Source organism: Bufo bufo, chromosome 6 (assembly GCF_905171765.1).
Source record: "Bufo bufo chromosome 6, aBufBuf1.1, whole genome shotgun sequence".
Lineage (NCBI taxonomy): Eukaryota > Metazoa > Chordata > Amphibia > Anura > Bufonidae > Bufo > Bufo bufo.
In genome coordinates, this window is record NC_053394.1 from 397,525,943 (window position 1) to 397,546,790 (window position 20,848).

Sequence of the window (20,848 nt, forward strand, 5' to 3'; positions counted from 1 at the left end):
CTTATATTCCATTTGTAACATTAAATTATGTGTACAACTAGACTGTGTGCGCACCATGCAGGAGCACGTGTTATTTCCCCAAAATGCAGAGTGAATGCAATGTTCCTGCCATTGTCTCTGACCACCTTGCCCAGTTAAAGTTGGAGGGAGACAGCCAGCGGGATGTTTGCTGTTTGATGCACTTTAGAAAGTGATTGGCAGTGTGGCTACTTTCACCCAGGGTGATCAGCTGTAAAATGGCATGTCAAAGCTTCACTTTAAACAAGATAGCAAGAAGAGGAAGGGGTAGCTCTGCCCTGCTTCTGTTTCACACAGGAGGATGTTCAAGGAGAAGGATGTGGAGGAGGCAGATAAGTGCCTGGTGCGGGAACCATGCCAACACAAATGTGCAGGTGTCAAGATTACCTGGACTTTAAAATGCAGTGCTGCCTCACCGCAGAAAACATTGATCCAGTGGGCTGTGAAAGACTTGTGCTGTGCCGGCTCTAGGTTTTCAATGTGGTGTGCACCTTATCGCGCAGCGATAATAGCAATGAGCAGCCTACATTCTCCACCACTTGAAAGAACAATGTACGGCACGTGGATGCTGCCTGACTGCTGCAAAGGAGACCAGAAGAGGGAGGACACTATTCTTGCGGTAACTGGTGCCCACAGTAACTGTTGATGCCGCTTCATATGGTTCAATAGAGCCATGATGCCTATTAGAGATGAGTGAATCGAAGTTCACGAAGTAGAATTCAAACCGAATTTCAGGAAAAATTTGACTCGCATCGTAGTCGAGTTTCCTCGCGCTTCGTGGTAATGAATCGTCTTTTTCCTAAAATGGAGCAAAGAACTCTGAGAACGAGGGATCACCCATAATGCCATGCAGGCAGCCAATCGGCAGCCAGCCAGCCCCTGTGATGTCACAGCCCTAAAAATAGCCTCAGCCATCTTGGATTTAGCCATTTTCCAGTGTACTTAGTGCAGGGAGAGACATCAGCAGGCACTAGGGACAGTGCTAGGAAAAATAATTTTGAAGTTCAGGGAAAGATCATTCAACATGTAGGGAAAGGATAGGGAGGCATTATCCACACTATAAAAGGAGAACAGGGTGCAATAGGAGAGTGTACAGCCTGGGTAATAGGAGCAATTCTATTACACCTTGCTGCACTAATTGGGGATCCAAATTGCTGTTATACTACTGCTTTTAGGTTTGCACTATATGATAGCTCAGTAATTCCAGCAAACCTTGCTTGTTATTGGGGTGCAAGTGCTGTGTGATACAGCCATTTACTGTACATACGTATGTCCTATTAACTGTTCTGTGGTGAATTTACATTGCTATACAGCCATTTATGGGGTGTATAATAGGTAATATACATACGTCTTATTAGCCATACTGCGGTGAATTTACATTGTTCTACAGTTTTTTTGGGGGTGTATTAATAGGAAACAAAAGTACGTCTTATTAGCCGTTCTGCGGTGAATTTACAGTGTTCTACAGCCTTTTTTGGGGTGTATTAATAGGGGAAAAAAGTACGTCTTATTTGCTGTTCAGCTGTGAATTTACTTTGCTATACAGCCATTTACATGGTGTATTATTAGGAAATATATGTACATCTTATAGGCCGTTCTGCTGTGAATTTACATTGCTATACAGCCATTTACAGGGTGAATTAATAGGAAATATATGTACGCCTTTTTAGCCTTTCTGCTGTGAATTTACATTGCTATACAGCCATTTCTGTAATAATAGGTAATATACAGTCAGGTCCATAAATATTGGGACATGGACACAATTCTAACATTTTTAGCTCTATACATCACCACAATGTATTTGAAATGAAACAAACAAGATGTGCTTTAACTGCAGACTGTCAGCTTTAATTTGAGGGCATTTACATCCAAATCAGGTGAACGGTGGAGGAATTACAACAGTTTGCATATGTGACTCCCACTTGTTAAGGGACCAAAAGTAATGGGACAGAATAATAATCATAAATCAAACTTTCACTTTTTAATACTTGGTTGCAAATCCTTTGCCATCAATAACAGCCTGAAGTCTGGAACGCATAGACATCACCAGACGCTGGGTTTCATCCCTGGTGATGCTCTGCCAGGCCTCTACTGCAACTGTCTTCAGTTCCTGCTTGTTCTTGGGGCATTTTCCCTTCAGTTTTGTCTTCAGCAAGTGAAATGCATGCTCAATCGGATTCAGGTCAGGTGATTGACTTGGCCATTGCATAACATTCCACTTTTTTCCCTTAAAAAACTCTTTGGTTGCTTTTGCAGTATGCTTTGGGTCATTGTCCATCTGCACTGTGAAGCGCCATCCAATGAATTCTGAAGCATTTGGCTGAATATGAACAGATAATATTGCCCGAAACACGTCAGAATTCATCCTGCTGCTTTTGTCAGCAGTCACATCATCAATAAATACAAGAGAGCCAGTTCCATTGGCAGCCATACATGTCCACGCCATGACACTACCACCACCATGCTTCAATGAGGTGGTATGCTTAGGATCATGAGCAGTTCCTTTCCTTCTCCATACTCTTCTCTTCCCATCACTCTGGTACAAGTTGATCCTGGTCTCATCTGTCCATAGGATGTTATTCCAAAACTGTGAAGGCTTTTTTAGATGTCGTTTGGCAAACTCAAATTTGGCCTTCCTGTTTTTGAGGCTCACCAATGGTTTACATCTTGTGGTGAACCCTCTGTATTCACTCTGGTGAAGTCTTCTCTTGATTGTTGACTTTGACACACATACACCTACCTCCTGGAGAGTGTTCTAGATCTGGCCAACTGTTGTGAAGGGTGTTTTCTTTACCAGGGAAAGAATTCTTCGGTCATCCACCACAGTTGTTTTCCGCGGTCTTCCGGGTCTTTTGGTGTTGCTGAGCTCACCGGGGCATTTATTCTTTTTAAGAATGTTCCAAACAGTTGTTTTGGCCACTCCTAATGTTTTTGCTATCTCTTTAATGGGTTTGTTTTGTTTTTTCAACCTAATGATGGCTTGCTTCACTGATAATGACAGCTCTTTGGATCTCATCTTTAGAGTTGACAGCAACAGATTCCAAATGCAAATAGCACACTTGAAATAAACTCTGGACTTTTTATCTGCTCATTGTAATTGGGATAATGAGGGAATAACACACACCTGGCCATGGAACAGCTGAGAAGCCAATTGTCCCATTACTTTTGGTCCCTTAACAAGTGGGAGGCACATATGCAAACTGTTGTAATTCCTGCACCGTTCACCTGATTTGGATGTAAATACTCTCAAATTAAAGCTGACAGTCTGCAGGTAAAGCACATCTTGTTCGTTTCATTTGAAATCCATTTTGGTGGTGTATAGAGCCAAAAATTTTAGAATTGTGTCGCTGTCCCAATATTTATGGACCTGACTGTACGTACGTCTTATTAGCCGGGCTGCGGTGTATTTACATCGTTCTACAATATTTTTTTGGGTGTTTATTTATAGGGGGATAAAAGTACATCTTATTAGCTGTTCTTCGGTGAAGTTACATTGTTCTACAGCCTTTTTTTGGGGTGTATTAGTGGGAAAAAAAGTACGTCTTATTAGCTATTCTGCAGTAAAGTTTCATTGTTCTACAGCCTTTTTTGGGGTGTATTAATAGGAAATATAGATACATCCTATTAACCATTCTGCGGTGACTTTACATTGCTATACAGCCATTTACGGGGTGTATTAATAGGAAATATATATACGTACATCTTATTAGCCATTCTGCGGTGAAGTTACATTGTTCTACACCATTTTTGGGGTGTATTAATAGGGAAAAAAGTACGTCTTATTTGCCTTTCTGCTGTGAAATATACATACATCCTATTAACCGTTCTGCGGTGAATTTACATTGCTATACAGCCATTTATGGGGGTATATTAATAGGTAATATATGTACCGTATTTTTCGCCCTATAAGACGCACCGGCCCATAAGACGCACCTAGGTTTTTGGGGAGGAAAATACAAAAAAAATTTTTTTTTAACCAAAAGGTGTGCTTTTGGTGGGTTTGGAACTAATGGTGGTCTGTGGATGGCACTATTACTGGGGATATGTGGATGGCACTGTTATGGGGGGGATCTGTGAAGGACACTTATGGGGAGATCTGGGGATGGCACTGTTATGGGGGATCTGTGGATGACGCACTGTTATGGGGGGTATCTGTGGATGACGCACTGTTATGGGGGGCATCTGTGGATGACGCACTGTTATGGGGGGCATCTGTGGATGACGCACTGTTATGGGGGGCATCTGTGGATGACGCACTGTTATGGGGGGCATCTGTGGATGACGCACTGTTATGGGGGGCATCTGTGGATGACGCACTGTTATGGGGGGCATCTGTGGATGACGCACTGTTATGGGGGGCATCTGTGGATGACGCACTGTTATGGGGGGCATCTGTGGATGACGCACTGTTATGGGGGGGGGATCTGTGGATGACGCACTGTTATGGGGGGGGATCTGTGGATGACGCACTGTTATGGGGGGGGATCTGTGGATGACGCACTGTTATGGGGGGGATCTGTGGATGACGCACTGTTATGGGGGGGATCTGTGAATGACGCACTGTTTATGGGGGGCATCTGTGGATGACGCACTGTTATGGGGGGCATCTGTGGATGACGCACTGTTATGGGGGGCATCTGTGGATGACGCACTGTTATGGGGGGCATCTGTGGATGACGCACTGTTATGGGGGGCATCTGTGGATGACGCACTGTTATGGGGGGCATCTGTGGATGACGCACTGTTATGGGGGGCATCTGTGGATGACGCACTGTTATGGGGGGCATCTGTGGATGACGCACTGTTATGGGGGGCATCTGTGGATGACGCACTGTTATGGGGGGAACTGTGGATGATGCACTGTTATGGGGGGGATCTGTGGATGACGCACTGTTATGGGGGGGGATCTGTGGATGACGCACTGTTATGGGGGGATCTGTGGATGACGCACTGTTATGGGGGGATCTGTGGATGACGCACTGTTATGGGGGAGATGTGTGGATGACGCACTGTTATGGGGGGGATCTGTGGATGACGCACTGTTATGGGGGGGATCTGTGGATGACGCACTGTTATGGGGGGGATCTGTGGATGACGCACTGTTATGGGGGGGATCTGTGGATGATGCACTGTTATGGGGGGGATCTGTGGATAATGCATTGTTATGGGGGGATCTGTGGATGACGCACTGTTATGGGGGGGATCGGTGGATGACGCACTGTTATGGGGGGATCTGTGGATGACTGTCATGCCCCGCTCTGACGATGTGCGGAGGTCGGCCAGGATAGCAGCACGAGTTTAGTGTTTGTTCTGGAGCCGTGCTGGATCCGCCTCTCATCAGGTGCACTGGGTGGGGTCATTAGTTTAAATAGCACACCATCCCAGTGCTCTGAGCGGATTATAGGAATCATTGTGGTCTTGAAAGCTAGGAAGGAAGGTTGTCTGTTCCAGCTCAGAAAGATAAGTGTGATTTCTAGATTGGTTGTTTTGTGTCATCTCTCCCATCCAGGTTCTGTGCGAGCAGGCTGCTCCTATTTCCCCTCTTCACCATCTTAGGGAATTTAGGGTGTTTCAGCCCAGGCACGGGGACACATCATACCTACCATAAAGGTCTGCATGTGGGCTGAGCAGTGCAGGGAAAGAGGTCAGGGATTAGCGAGGAGGTGACCCTTCCCCTGTCTCTCGTCCAGAGCCTGGTTGGTGGGTTATCTGTGAGTCTGAGTGCACGCCCGCCGTGACATTATAATCCGCCATACTGTGACTGCCATTACTCAGCGGTTTTTTGATGGCGTCAATTGAAGCACTGGTTGACCGCTTGCAGGGGCTATCCCTAGAGGTTGTGGAGCTACGGTGTTCGGTCACAGTGTCAGAATGCTCTGGCAGCTGGTGCAGGTCAAATTTATGTGGAGCCTAAAGTGGCTCTTCCTGATCGATTTTCAGGAGGTACGGATGACTTTATCCGTTTTAGAGAATCCTGCAAATTGTACTTTCGGCTGCGTCTATCGTCGTCAGGTGATGAGAGTCAGAGGATAGGTATAGTTATTTCTCTGCTTAAAGGGGACGCGCAATCCTGGGCCTTTTCTCTGCCACCTGGTTCTCGGGCCCTCCGGTCGGTGGAGGAATTTTTTAAGGCTCTGGGATTAATCTACGATGACCCAGATCGGGTCTCGATGGCAGAGTCGAGATTACGTAATTTGTTTCAGGGGGAACTTACTGCAAAGGCTTACTGTGTTGAGTTTAGGAGGTGGGCTACTGAATCAGAGTGGAATGATCCCGCGTTACGTAGTCAGTTTTGTCAGGGGTTATCTGAAAGATTGAAGGATGCCCTTGCTTTTCATGAATACCCAGACTCTTTGGAGAACGCCATGTCTTTAGCAGTACGGCCAGATAGACGTATCAGAGAGAGGTATAGGGCTCCCTCCTCACAAGGTACCCCTTCTGTGAGTGATTTCGTCTCTACTGCCTCCCCGGGTGATGTTACAGGTAACTCTGGAGTAGCGGAGGAACCCATGCAGTTGGGTTTAGGAAAGTGCACAAACTATGTTACTATTGTGGAAAGAGGGGTCATTTTATTTTTGCTTGTCCTTATGTTAAACCACAGGTGGAAGAGAAAAAAAAAAACGAAAAAAAAAAAAAAAACTTCCTTGACACTTGGTAGTACGAATGGTGTGGTGGAGCAGGCAGGTATGCAAGCTCCCTGCAGTTCCCGTTTTCTCCTTCCAGCTATGGTGGCCCTAGAGTCAAAAAAATTTTTTGTTGATGTATTCCTTGATTGTGGTGCTGGGGTAAACCTAATTTACTTTCTTTTCCTTCAAAACCTAGGACTAAGTACTAGCACTTTAGAGAACAAGATCCGTGTTTTTGCAATTGATTCTTCCCCTCTTTCTCAAAGGAGCCTTACTCACATTGTTCATGGTATTCACATGTTGAAATTATTTCTTGTTTTGTCATGAAGGATTTGCCAGCTCCTATAGTTTTGGGGTTGCCATGGTTGACTAGACATCACCCAATTATAGACTGGCAAGCAAGACAAATCATTGGTTGGAGTGAGTTTTGTTCGGATAATTGTCTTGGCACATCTATCTCTGGTGTGTCCATTACGGCTTTACCTCAGTATCTCTCGGATTTTGCGGATGTCTTTTCGGAGGGTGGGGCTCAGGAACTGCCCCCTCATCGAGACTATGATTGTCCAGTGAATCTCATTCCGGGGGCTAAGCTGCCAAAGTCTCGGCTTTACAACCTCTCTCAACCCGAAAGAGAGGTCATGCGAAAGTATGTCGCTGAGAGTTTGGCAAAGGGTCATATTAGACCATCTAAGTCTCCAGTGGCAGTAGGTTTGTTCTTTGTGAAGAAAAAGGATAGATCACTGAGACCGTGTTTGGATTTCCGGGAATTGAACCGTATTACAGTCTGGGATCCATATCCCCTGCCTTTGATCTCTGATCTTTTTGATCAGATTGTTGGAGCCAAGGTGTTCTCCAAGTTGGATTTGAGAGGGGCCTACAATCTGATCAGAATCAAGGAGGGGGATGAGTGGAAAACGGCCTTCAATACGCAAGAGGGTCATTTTGAGAACCTGGTTATGCCTTTTGGGTTGACGAACGCGCCAGCAGTATTTCAGCGATTCGTCAATGCCATTTTTCATCATTTGGTGGGGAGGTTCGTAGTAGTTTACCTGGATGACATTTTAATTTATTCTCCTGATCTGAAGACCCATCAGGATCATGCGAGACAGGTTTTGACGATCCTTCGGGAGAATAAATTATATGCCAAATTGGAGAAATATTTGTTTGCGGTGCAAGAGCTTCCGTTCTTGGGATACATGCTTTCTGATTCTGGTTTTCGTATGGACCCCGAAAAGGTCTGGGCGGTTCTGGAGTGGGACCAACCAGAGAATCAGAAAGCTTTGATGCGGTTCTTGGGGTTTACGAATTATTATAGAAAATGTATTTCGAATTATTCCACCGTAGTAAAACCTCTCACTGATATGACCAAGAAGGGTGCCGATGTCTCTGTCTGGTCGGATGAGGCATTGCAGGCCTTTTTGGCTGCTCCCATTCTGGTGCAGCCGGGTGTGTCTCAGCCATTCGTAGTGGAGGTTGATGCATCAGAGGTGGGGGTTGGAGTGGTGCTGTCACAGGGTTCATCTCCTGGCAAGTGGGTCCCGTGTGCCTTTTTCTCCAAGAAGCTCTTGGTCGCCGAGAGGAATTATGATGTTGGAGATAGAGAGTTGTTGGCTATCAAGTTGGCCTTTGAGGAATGGCGTCACTGGTTAGAGGGGGCGTCTCACCCCGTTACGGTGTATACGGACCATAAGAATTTGGCTTACCTGCAATCTGCCAAGCGTCTGAACCCTAGGCAGGCCAGATGGTCACTGTTTTTTACCAGGTTCAATTTTGTGGTTACCTTTCGCCCAGGGTTCAAGAACGTCAAGGCAGATGCCTTGTCTCGCAGCTTTCCTGGGGGAGGTGATTCAGAGAATCCTGCGCCAACTTTAGCGGATGGGGTGGTGGTCTCCGCTCTGTACCCTGAATTGGAGATGGCGGTGTTGGGAGCCCAGGAGGGGGCTCCTGGTTCTTGTCCCCAGGGAGGTTGTTTGTTCCTGAGGGCCTGCGGTATAAGGTGTTCAAGGAACATCACAATACTGTCCTCGCTGGACATCCTGGTGGTAAGTCCACCTGTGATCTAGTATCCCGGAGGTTCTGGTGGCCAGGGTTACGTAAGAGCATTGATAATTACGTGACAGCTTGTGAAACCTGCGCTCGGTCAAAGGTTGCTCATACTCGACCGGCTGGTTCACTTCTTCCATTGTCGATTCCGTCTCGTCCTTGGACGCATTTGTCTATGGACTTTATTACGGATCTGTCGAGTTCCTCCGGGAGAACAGTGATTTTGGTGGTAGTTGACCGTTTCAGTAAAATGGCTCACTTTATACCACTAACTAGTCTGCCTAACGCTAAAACTCTTGCGCAGATTTTTGTGGATAATATTGTGAAATTGCATGGTATTCCTTCGGATGTGGTCTCTGATAGGGGCACGCAGTTTGTCTCCAGGTTTTGGAGGGCGTTCTGCTCTCGGCTTGGCATTCAACTTTCATTCTCTTCAGCTTTTTATCCGCAGTCGAATGGTCAGACGGAGCGTACTAATCAAAACCTGGAGACCTACTTGAGGTGCTTTGTGGCTGAGAATCAGGAGGACTGGTCCTCATTCTTGTCCTTAGAGTTTGCGTTGAATAACCGTAGGCAGGAGTCCACGGGTAAGTCGCCATTTTTTGGCGCATACGGTTTCCATCCTCAGTTTGGTACCTTTTCTAGGACTAGTTCCTCTGGGATGCCAGAGGAAGAGAGATTCTCTTCTGCCTTATCCTCCATCTGGCGGAGGATTCAAGGGAATTTGGAGAAGATGGGTGAGAGATATAGGCGAATGGCTGACAAGAGACGTGTGACTGGTCCGAACCTGTGTGTGGGTGATCTGGTGTGGTTGTCCACTAAGAATATCAAATTGAGAGTGCCATCTTGGAAACTGGGTCCAAGATTTATTGGTCCGTATAAAATTTCTGCGGTGATCAATCCTGTAGCGTTTCGGCTGGATCTTCCGCAGACTTTCAGGATCCATGATGTGTTCCACAGGTCTTTACTAAAAAAATACGTGAGACCGGTGGAACCATCGCCATTGCCTCCTCCTCCTGTTCTAGTCGAGGGAAACTTGGAGTTTGAGATCTCCAGGATTCTCGACTCTAGAGTTCTTCGGGGTTCCCTTCAGTACCTGGTGCACTGGAGGGGATACGGCCCTGAGGAGAGGATGTGGGTTCCGGCGTTGGATGTCAACGCCAGCCACGCTTGAATGGTTGACTCGGTCTTCGACTTTGTCGCAAGTGACATCAGACAGCCCCAGCCAAGAGTAGGTGGGTTCCTCTGACACGAGGCTTAGTTGGCATGGCTCGAGAGCAGGCCATGTGCCCCCAACAATCTTTGTCTTCAGGTCATTTGAGAGTTGTTTTGAAACACCTATGTTGCTACTCTTCAGAGAAAATTAAAAAAGAGGAGGGAAACTTACAATTGACCCCCTTAAATACTCTTTCTCATAATTGGATTCACCTGTGTATGTAGGTCAGGGGTCACTGAGCTTACCAAGCCAATTTGAGTTCCAATAATTAGTTCTAAAGGTTTTGGAATCAATAAAATGACAACAGTGCCCAAATTTATGCACCTGCCTAATTTTGTTTAAACAATTATAGCACACTTTCTGTAAATCCAATAAACTTCATTTCACTTCTCAAATATCACTGTGTGTCTCCGTCATGATATATTTAACTGCCATTTTTTATGGTAACAACCAACGATTTATACAGGAAAATCATGACGATTAACAAGGTTGCCCAAACTTTCGCATCCTACTGTATATGCCTTTAGGCTCAGCTCCACTTTTCAGCAAGGAAGAGCTACTAGCGGACAATCAGCAGCTACTGCCCAGCCAAGATCTGGAGGAGACATCCGCCGCTTCCTCCGGTAGGCAGGTAAATAGTGACGATGAGAGTCGCGTGGGAGCTGGTGTTGCAAGTGGTCAGGCTCCTGGCCCTGAGACCGTTGAGGGGGACATCATTGACGTGCAGACAGTATCAGATGATGATGTAGCCAATCACACTTGGGAGCCGGGACGAAGAAGGGGCTTCATCATCAGGCAGCTTGTACATATGGCAGCGGCTGAGCCAGCAAGGTGGTAGCGTGGCCGTGAGTCAGCAGGGTAGCAGCAGTGGGAAGTCGGGAGCCAAACGTGCCCGGGGTAACCACCCGCTTCTCAGGAGCCTACCTGCCCGGAAAGTAGCGGTCCAGGGGTTCACGGAGGCAGAGGTAGCAGGCAGTCATTGTAGAGTGTTGGGGGGAAAATGGCATACTCGACAACAATACGCGTGTGCTCATCCAACCGCGCAGAAGCTGAACAAGCTCCTGGCCAAGTTGCTGGTACTGCAGTCACTCCTTTTCCAAGTGGTGGACTCTGTGCCTTTCAGAGAACTGATGGCTTGTGCCAAGCCGAGGTGGAGAGTCCCAAGCCGTCATTTCTTTGCGAAAAAGGCAGTAGCAGCACACATATGTAGAAAAGGAGGTGGGCCAGTCCTTGAGCCTGTCGGTGTCTGCCAAAATGCACGGCAGCGCCAACACGTGGAGCTGTAAGTATGGTCAAAGACAATATATGTCTTTTACAGCCCACTGGGTAAATGTAGTTCCTGCCCAGCCACACCAGCAACTTGGCCAGGTGACGCCGCTTCTGCCTCCACTTTCTCACGCCGTTGGTCCTGCAACAATGTCCGCCTCTGCCTCCTCATCCTTCACTGTGTCCTCAGCCTCCACTGCAGGGACAATTTACAGTGCTCCTCCAGCATACCACATATGCAGGGCACGGCAGTGTCACGCTGTTCTGCACCTAGCTTGCCTGGGCAAACAGAGTCACACAGGGGAGGAACTGCTCCTTGTCCTTCATCAAGAAATCGAATCCTGGCTTTCTCCTCGACAACTCAAAATCTGAACCATGGTGACCGACACCTGGAAGAACATGGTGTCGGCGCTGCATCAAGTAGGGCCGAGTCATGCGCCCTGCATGGCGCATGTGTTCAATCTGGTTGTAAAGCGGTTGCTGAAGTCTTCACCCCATCTGCAAGACATCCTGAAAATGGTCAGGAAACTTTGCATGCACTTCAGCCACTCATACACCGCAAAGCGGCAGAACCGAGTCGCCCAACATAGGCTGATATGCGACGTTTCCACACGTTAAAATTCCACCATAAACTAATTATTGATGATACAGGCAGACAGAGGTACTGCCCTGTGTAAGGCTACTTTCACACAGGCGTTTTGGCTTTCCGTTTGTGAGATCCTTTCAGGGCTCTCTCTCACAAGCGGTCCAAAACGGATAAGTTTGTCACTAATGCATTCTGAATGGAAAAGGATCTGCTCAGAATGTATCAGTTTGCCTCAGTTCCTTCTCCATTCCGCTTTGGAGGCAGACACCAAAATGCTGCTTGCAGCGTTTTGGTGTCCGTCTGACGAAACTGAGCCAAACAGATGACACAATAGAAAACGGATCCGTCCTCTATTGACTTTCAATGGTGTTCAAGACGGATCCATCTTGGCTATGTTAAAGATAATACAAACGGATCCGTTCTGAACGGATGCAGACATTTGTATTATCTGAACGGATCCGTCTGTGCAGATCCATGACGGATCCACACCAAACGCAAGTGTGACAGTAGCCTAACTTCGATGTTAGCCAGTGGCAGCTCATGCGTGACATCTGCCGTTTGCTCGGGCCCTTTAAGGTGGCCACTTTATTTGTCAGTCGCCAGGACTACAGGATGAACAACGTCATTGCACTAATTCATGTCCTGGAACAGATGCTGCTAAATCTGGCTGGTCAGGGGACTGGAGACGTGGCGTCTACATCTCACGGCGACATGAGCCCTTTGAGGGCTGAACTGGAGGAGGAGGACATTGGAGCAGAAGCAATGTGTAGAGAAATGGGTGGTTTTTCTACACAAGAGAGGAGGAGCAGGAGCAGCCGGAGGAGCTACAGGGAAATGAGTAAGATGAAGTAGATGACCCAGACACACCGTGGCAGTATGCAGTGGAGATGGAGGCAGGGAGTCCCTCCAAGTCACTTGTGCAAATGGCCAACTGCATGCTTATTTCCTTGCGTAGTGACAGCCGAATTGTCACCATTCAGCAGAGGGATGACTACTGGCTCTCCACCTTGTTGGACCCTCGCTACCGGTTCAAAATGGGGGCCTTTTTTTTCACCCACTGAAAAGGAGGACAAACTGAACTACTATAGAGACATCTTATGTAGTCAGTTGGCCGCTGCCTATCTGTGCCATCGTCCATCCTCTTGCAGGTCTGACCGGGGGGCCCTCTGCGATCCCTTTCCACTGCCATGGCTGCTGTGGGGGGCAGGAGCAGTATCAGCTCCATCAACAGCAACTTGAGTCTAGAGTCGTTGATAAGCAGCTTTTTTCACCCGCCTAGTGAAAAAACTATCACCAGCAGCAGCAGCTAGACATGGAGCAGAACCTGAACCAGCAGGTGGTGGCATACTTGGACAGCACCCTGCCACCCCACATTGAAGAGCCGCTGGGCAGCCAAACTGGATTTGTGGCCACAATTGGCTAAGTTTGCCCTTTCCAGCCAGGCCAGTAATGTGGCAACAGAACGGGTGTTTAGTGTGGCAACTTGGTGGTCTCCTGATGCTGTTGACACCTCACCATTCAGTGGTCTCCTGATGCTGGTGCCACCTCACCACTCGGTGGTCTCCTGATGTTGCTGCCACCTCACCATTCTGTGGTCTGCCGATGCTGCTGCCACCTTACCACTATGTGGTCTCCTCATGCTGCTGCCACATCACCACTATGTGGTCTCCTCATGCTTCTGCCACCTCACCACTCTGTGGTCTCTTGATGCTGCTGCCACCTCACCACTCGGTGGTCTCCTCATGCTGCTGCCACCTCCCCACTCGGTCACTGGGCAACTTAGTGGTCTCCAGATGCTGATGCCATCTCACCACTCTGTGGTCTCCTCATGCTGCTGCCAACTCCCCACTTTGTGGTCTCCTTATGCTGCTGCCAACTCCCCACTTTGTGGTCTCCTTATGCTGCTGCCAACTCACCAGTCACTGGGCCAACTCTATGGACTTATCATGCTGTTCCCACCTCCCCCACTCCACTATTTTGCCTTTTTGGCCTGGTTGACACAATCATTTATTTGACCCTTCTTCTGATCTGTCAGAAGGACAGAAAAATGAGACACACAATGGATCCTATCTATGTAGCAGCTGTAAGCCCTGTATGACATGGTCCCCATTTTGCCTCAGGATTGGCTCATGATTGGGTAGCCAAAAGCAGGAGTGGGTACAAAACACAGAAGACATGCAAATATTCCATTCACGTGTCATCTCTGTTTTGGATCCACTCCTGTTATTTTTTATTTTTTTTGGGCCTTAGCAATACTGATGGATTACTGACCAAATGCTGACCGAGTGACAGCGGATGCTCAACAGACAGGATCCGTTTTTGGGGGGGTAGTTCTTCTGACGGATCAGAAGAAGGGCAAAATGATCAGCGACGTCAACACAAATTTACACCCTTTCCACTCTGTCAGGGGGGCTCTACCTGTATCAGCATAAAACAGAACAGGTTCTGTCGAAATGTGTGAAATCATTTGATGACGGTGTAAAAGGGGTACACTCTTTCATGCTATAGTAGGATCTTGGGCCTCTGCACGGTTCTTTATACCTGGCGCTGACATTGACCTGATACTGACTCACAGTATTGTTTCACTACCAGAGCGGGCTCCCTATGTATTATGTATGTTTCTGCAAGGCACAGTGTTCTACACCACTATACAGGCTCTCTGCAACCAGGAAATAGCTGTTTTTAACAAGATTTGCCACAAATAAATTTAGGTTGAATCTTTTTGGAAAATTTAGCGAACCAACCAAATCACATTTTTGAGAAATGCCCGTTTGAATGCCCAGAGGGCTTTTCACTCCCTGCCTTTCTGGGGCGATAATCACCATATTCCCTATAACTTTTTTGTAGTTATAGTATGTGTACATAGCGGTGACGGCTCAATTTGTGCAGGGTGTGTAACACTTTTTATTACACTTTTTGTGGAAAGTGAAGCAACTTAAAAAAAATAAAAAAATTGCCCATTTTGACATGTTTTTCTATTTCAGCAGTTTGCAAATAGTACTGGTGCTTTTGGACGTGATTTTTTTTTATTGCTTCCTTATTTTCTCTACATTTTGGGCATAGGGTGTGATTAGCATTATCATTGGAGTGTATGAGGATTTCAGTGTATTCCTATGGAGCCCTGCCACAGCTAATGTACAGCAGCTTAAATTCATTCCGGAGGACTGAAGCTGTCATACAATGTCTCTGGCTCGCCTGATCTCCGCCGGAGCGCACGCTTCCAGGTTTTAGCGCCATCAGATAACATGGTCATGCTTGACCACAGCATCTTGAGGATTAAATGTCCACGACATGCAGTAACGCCAATCGCAGACTATAGCCGCAGGTGTCTGCTGTATGAAACATGTTTAGAGTCTCGGAAAGGGTTTAATCCTGCAGATTTTGCACATGGCAATGTTTTTGTCACTGTGGAGAAAAACTGACAGATGAGAGATACTCACACAAAACTAGCAGCAGCCGAGCTTCTTGTAGGTCTGGTATATATCTGCAACATGATCAGTTCCCACACATTATCATAATAGTCCTCAACCTCCCCACCACTTTTATCAGACTGCGATATGTCATCGTGGGCTCCCTGGCCTCATTACAGATTCCCTGCCCTATATTTTCTCTGTGTACCACGGACCATACCAACATCACTCTGGCTACAGGTGCCACTACTACCACATACCACCAGGAACACAGCTATGCATGGGATCCACCACCTCCCCCTGAATATCCTCCTCATAGCAGTCCAAACACGTATCTAGTATCTTCTGTAGCATGTAGACTTGCTTGACCATCCTCTGTGGCTGGGGATCTTCATGAAGCATGCTTCTACTTATTTCGATTTTCCACCTTTAAAGGGGTATTCCAGTTAAAGAAGGTTACTCCCGCAGGAAAAAGAATAACTATTCTATTGGTGGGGGTCCTACCACTGAGACACCCATCGATCACAAGAATAGGAAACCATGTCCCATGGAGCCACCTTGAAATGGACGATACTGCTGGTCGGCAGAGGTACGTGGACCCCGTTCTGATGATCACTGTGGATATGAAGTATCTTTTAGTAACTGGAATACCCCTTTAACGATCCTTGTAGATCTGTTATACTCATTAATCTGTCTCCTTTAAAATGTTGCCCTCTACAGTATTTGAAGAAGCATCAGAAGCACCAGACTACATTTTCCGTAGTGGCTCCTCTGAGACACTGTACGTGCTATGAAGGACCTGGACTGGAACTATGTTGGCCACCTGGTGTCCTGGGACCATACTCTAGTGCAGTGGTCCCCAACCTTTTTTGCACCAAGGACCAGTTTCATGGGACTTGGTGGGGTGGGGGTGTTCTGGGGCGGGGCTTACGGGGTGGGCGGGGTTTATGGGGGTGCTGGTCGGCGCTGACTGATTCACGCGCACGACAAAACACAAGGTGCATATTAAAATATATAACACTATATAACGATTACATTTATTATTTAAATGTGACTCCAAAAAAAAAAGTATTGCAACACCAATTCGATACCATGAAAAAAAAAAAAAATACTCACACGTTAACCACATGTTGCATGGGGTTAACGTGTGAATATTTTTTTTTTTTTTACTTTTTGCAAAGTATCAATTGCCCATTATGTGAGGAGGTACTTGATGGGGTCAGTTACTATTAATGTGAAGCAAATAGAAGTCTAAATTGATAAAGCCATGTGCCTCATATTAATAGTAACACCAGCAAGTACTTCCTGACATAATGGACATTGAGCAGCATGGGGTTAATGTGTGGGCTGGTGTTGGTACTACAGTATGATAAGGTTACTGGCTATTAATGTGAGGCACATGAAGTCTAAATTGATGAAACCATGTGCCACATATTAATAGCAACCTCGTCAAGTACCCCGCTTAACATAATGGACAACATGGGGTTAATGGCATCAGGTACCTGCTGTTAATATGAGGCACATTGTTTTATCAATTTGGACATGCATGTGCCTCACATTAATAGTAAGAAACCTCATTATGTGTACCTCATATTAATGGTTAACCCAATGTTGCCCATTATTTGATGATGTGCTTGGGGGCCACATACTTTTAATTTGAGGTACATGGGGGTACTAATGTAATAGCACCATGTACATCAGATTAATAATAGGTGACCCCATCTGTGGGTACCTGCGCTTTCCAGATCACTAATGGCTGCTGGGACTGGTCTGAGAACACAGAGTCAGGAGGAGGAGGCTGCCGCTGCTGCCGTTTGCTGAGCACACAAGCTGAGACGGTGCAGCGGTAAACCCTCCTCCGTCCCTCCTCCTACTTTAATATTAGACCCATTGATTGGTGGCAGTGGTGCGGCGCCTCAGAGCCCGCTCATTGTATTGGGCTCTACAGCGGCCGCGTCATGGGAGGGAGGGATTCCCTCCCTCCGTCTCCACTAATGTTCGCAACATGTACGCGCCGGGCGTTCCTCTCTCCTCTGCGGCCCGGCAACATAGCTCCCAGGGCCCGGTCTTGGGCCCCGGCCCGGCGGTTGGGGACCGCTGCTCTAGTGTACACAGTTGTGCGATATGCACACTGCATGTTTATAGTCATGGGCAGTTAAGTTAGCCATGAAAAGAGGTGTTGCATCAGCCACAAAAACTATGAGTGCACATAGTAGCATCCTTTCTCAGTGAATGGTGTAGCATCCTTTCTCAGTGAATGATGCATTCCTATGTGAAATTCCTAGGCGGGGCAGGCTATGGTTAGGGAGCAGTCTCCTTGAAGAGCTGACAATTTCGGCATAACTTGACACCAGTTGTAATATCACATGGTCCCGCCGATGACTGCTCTGAGAATTGTTGTGCCAATCTTCTGCAAACACAAAAGGTCTGCAGCAGTTCACAGAGGAGGCCATCTTAAAAGTCTCCATATGCAAAAGATTGTGAGAAGATCCAGACATGTAATATCTATGGTCAGCTGTAATCCTGCCATCTTCACCTTTTTCATTATACAAGGAGAAAACCGATAATACTGGAGGATTAAACAAGACTGAACACAAGATCTTCACAGTCTTCTACAGATCATAGGGAACATTTCATGAGACCTTATCTCCATCTACCTGATCATCCTGTGGGACATTGTGATGTTCTTCTGAACCATCCGGTGGAAGAAGAGGACTGGGACATCTCTCCGGTGTTCTTCTCTCATCCTTAACTGTAGGAAACACATCCAGTGACTGAATTCATTCCTTACATACAGATAATGAGAGGACGTGTGTATTTAGTGATGTCTATTACCTGGTGATGTGAGGGGCCGGTGACCCTCCATCATGACGTCCTTGTACAGATCTATGTGTCCTTCTAAATACTCCCACTCCTCCATGGAGAAATAGACCGTGACATCCTGACACCTTATAGGAACCTGACAACACAATGATACAGTCATCACCCAGATCCCTTCATAGCGTTCCTGTGTAATGTCCCAGCATTCCCAGCAGTGTCACCTCTCCAGTCAGCAGCTCAATCATCTTGTTGGTGAGTTCTAGGATCTTCTCTCTATTGATTTCCTCGTGTATCAGGGGGTGAGGTGGAGGCCCCATGATTGGGCTCAGGGTTCTTCCCCAATCTTCAGACACAGGGGCCTGACAGCGCTCACCAGAGGTCTTCTTCACTACTGTGTAGTCCTGGTTATGGAGAGACACAGTAATAAATATCACTCCATACATCTCCAAAGTCCCTCACCTCTCCAGTCATATACATCTGTTAGTAACATAGATAAGATGATGTAATGTGACATCAGAATCTCTTACCTCTCCAGTAAGCCGGAAGAGGATCTCTAGGGTGAGATTTATCATACTCTCCGCTATCTTGTCTGTGTCCATCCTTGATGGGTCAATCAGGAAAAGGATCTAATATAGAATATATCCACTGAGTGGATCCTATATTGTAGGAACCTGAATGGAGAGAAGAGACGATGTAAAAATCATACAATCATCCCATGTAAAACACTTATACTGGAGATCAGTGGTTAGCACTGGTGCCTTGCCACACTGGGGTCCTAGGTTCGAATCCAACCAAGGACAACCTCTCTATGGGGTTTGTATGTTCTCCCTATGTTTGTGTGGGTTTCCTCTCAGACTCCAAAGACATACCGAGCTCCACTGGAGACAGCGTGATGCTAATATCTGTAAAGCACTGCAGAATATGTCAGCACTATATAAGCAAGTATAATATATAAATAAATAGGAGGAGACATCAGAGTAGGGTTGTCATGATACCAACATTTTGATTCAGCATCGAAACCAAGAAAAGGTATTGCGATACCCGATACTATTCGATATCATCCATCGCGGATGCCGCTAGGGAGGCTCGTCCCCATCACAGCCTGCTATTGGCTGCTTCCACTGTTGCCGGGTGTTTTGATCTGCACGATGGGGAAAGGCAGTGGCGGCCGTGCGGGGATAAGGAGTGACACGGGTGCCAGGGAGCAGGTAAGTATAACCTATATGAGGGGCCAAGGTTGGATAACCCCTTTAACCTCATGTTGCCGGCTCAATACAATTATGGCAATACTAAACATGTATAGTTTTTATTTTGCTTTATCCAATATACAGTTCTGTTCAAAATAATAGCAGTGTGTTTAAAAAAGTGAATAAAGCTCAAAATCCTTCTAATAGCTTTTATTTCCATCCACACAAATGCATTGGGAACACTACACATTCTATTCCAAATCAAAACATGAAGAAAAAAATATATAAAATTTGTGTTGTTCCTCTTTTTTTTTTTTTTTAAGAAAAGTGAATATTAGACTGTTCAAAAAAATAGCAGTGTTTGTATTCTTCTTTACAAACTCAAACATTCACTATATAAACTGAAAAACGTTTGAAGATTTTGCGGTGTTGTGGAGGTCACATTTTAAGGGAACAAAGCTCTGTGGAAGTTACTGTTAAGAGGGCAAGTTATTGTGGAAATCACGGTTAACGAAACGGAGTACTGTGGAGGTCACAAATAAAGGCCCGGCCGCTGTGGAGGTCACTATTAAAGGAGCAGCTGCTGTGGAGGTCAATGTTAAAGAGGACCTTTCACCTGTATAAACTATGTGAACTGAGTATGCTGCCATATAGAGCGGCGCCCGGGGATCTCACTGCACTTACTATTATCCCCGGGCGCCGCTCCGTTCTCCCGTTATAGGCTCCGGTATCTTCTCTCAGTAAGTTATAGTAGGCGGTGTCTGCCCTTGTCCTGTGGGCGTCTCCTTCTCCTAGGCTGTAGAGCTGGCCAATCGCAGCGCACAGCTCACAGGACAAGGGAAGACCCGCCTACTATAACTTAAAAAGCAAAGGTACCGTAGCCTATAACGGGAGAACGGAGCGGCGCCCGGGGATAATAGTAAGTGCAGTGAGATCCCCGGGCGCCGCTCTATATGGCAGCATACTCAGTTCACATAGTTTATACAGGTGAAAGGTCCTCTTTAAAGTGGCGAATTATTGTGGAAATCACTGTTAAGGAGATGGGATACTGTGGAGTTCACTAATAAAAGGGGCAGCCACTGTGGAGGTCGCTTTTAAAGGGGAGGGTGCTGTGAATGTTACTGTTAAGGGGGCAGGCCGGTGTGGAGGTCACTGTTAAAGGGGCGGACACTGTGGAGGTCACTGTTAAGGGAGGAGGGGACTGTGGAGGCCACTATTAAAAGGGCAGCGGGGTACTGTGAGGTCACTGGTAAGGCAGCAGGGTACTGTTAGGTGACTGTTAAGGGAACAGGGTATACTGGAGGTCACTGTTAAGGGGCAGTTGCTGTGGAGGTCTCTGTTAAGGGGGCCAAGAATGGTGGAGGTCACAGTTAAGGGGACTGTAACCTATGGTTAGTGTTAGGGAGCAGGTGCTGTTGAGGTCACTGTTAAGGGGCGGACCCCCTGTGGAGGCCACTGTCAAGGGGGTGGGGTGCTGTGGAACTCACTGTTAAAGGGGCAGGCTGCTGTGAAGGTCAAAGTTAAGGGGGTGGGCTGCTGTGGAGGTCCCATTTTAAAGGAGGCAGGGCACTGTGGGGGGGGGGGGGTCAGTGTTAAAGGGTGGAGGGCTGTGGAGGTCACTTAAGGGGATGGGGTGCATAGAGGTCACTGTTATGGGGGATACTGTCGATATCTTT

At 46.9% G+C, this 20,848-nt stretch overlaps 1 long non-coding RNA gene across 2 annotated transcripts in view; it reads right to left on the bottom strand.

Moving 5' to 3' along the window:
- Window positions 1–18,331: 18,331 nt before the first annotated feature.
- Window positions 18,332–20,848, bottom strand: part of LOC121004570 — a 30,570-nt gene continuing 28,053 nt past the window's right edge. For both annotated transcript variants that reach the window (XR_005779769.1, XR_005779768.1), the window contains 2 exons: window positions 18,513–18,656; window positions 18,332–18,386 (listed from right to left, as the gene is read on the bottom strand). This is a non-coding gene — a long non-coding RNA (uncharacterized LOC121004570). The remainder of the gene's footprint in view (window positions 18,387–18,512; window positions 18,657–20,848) is intronic.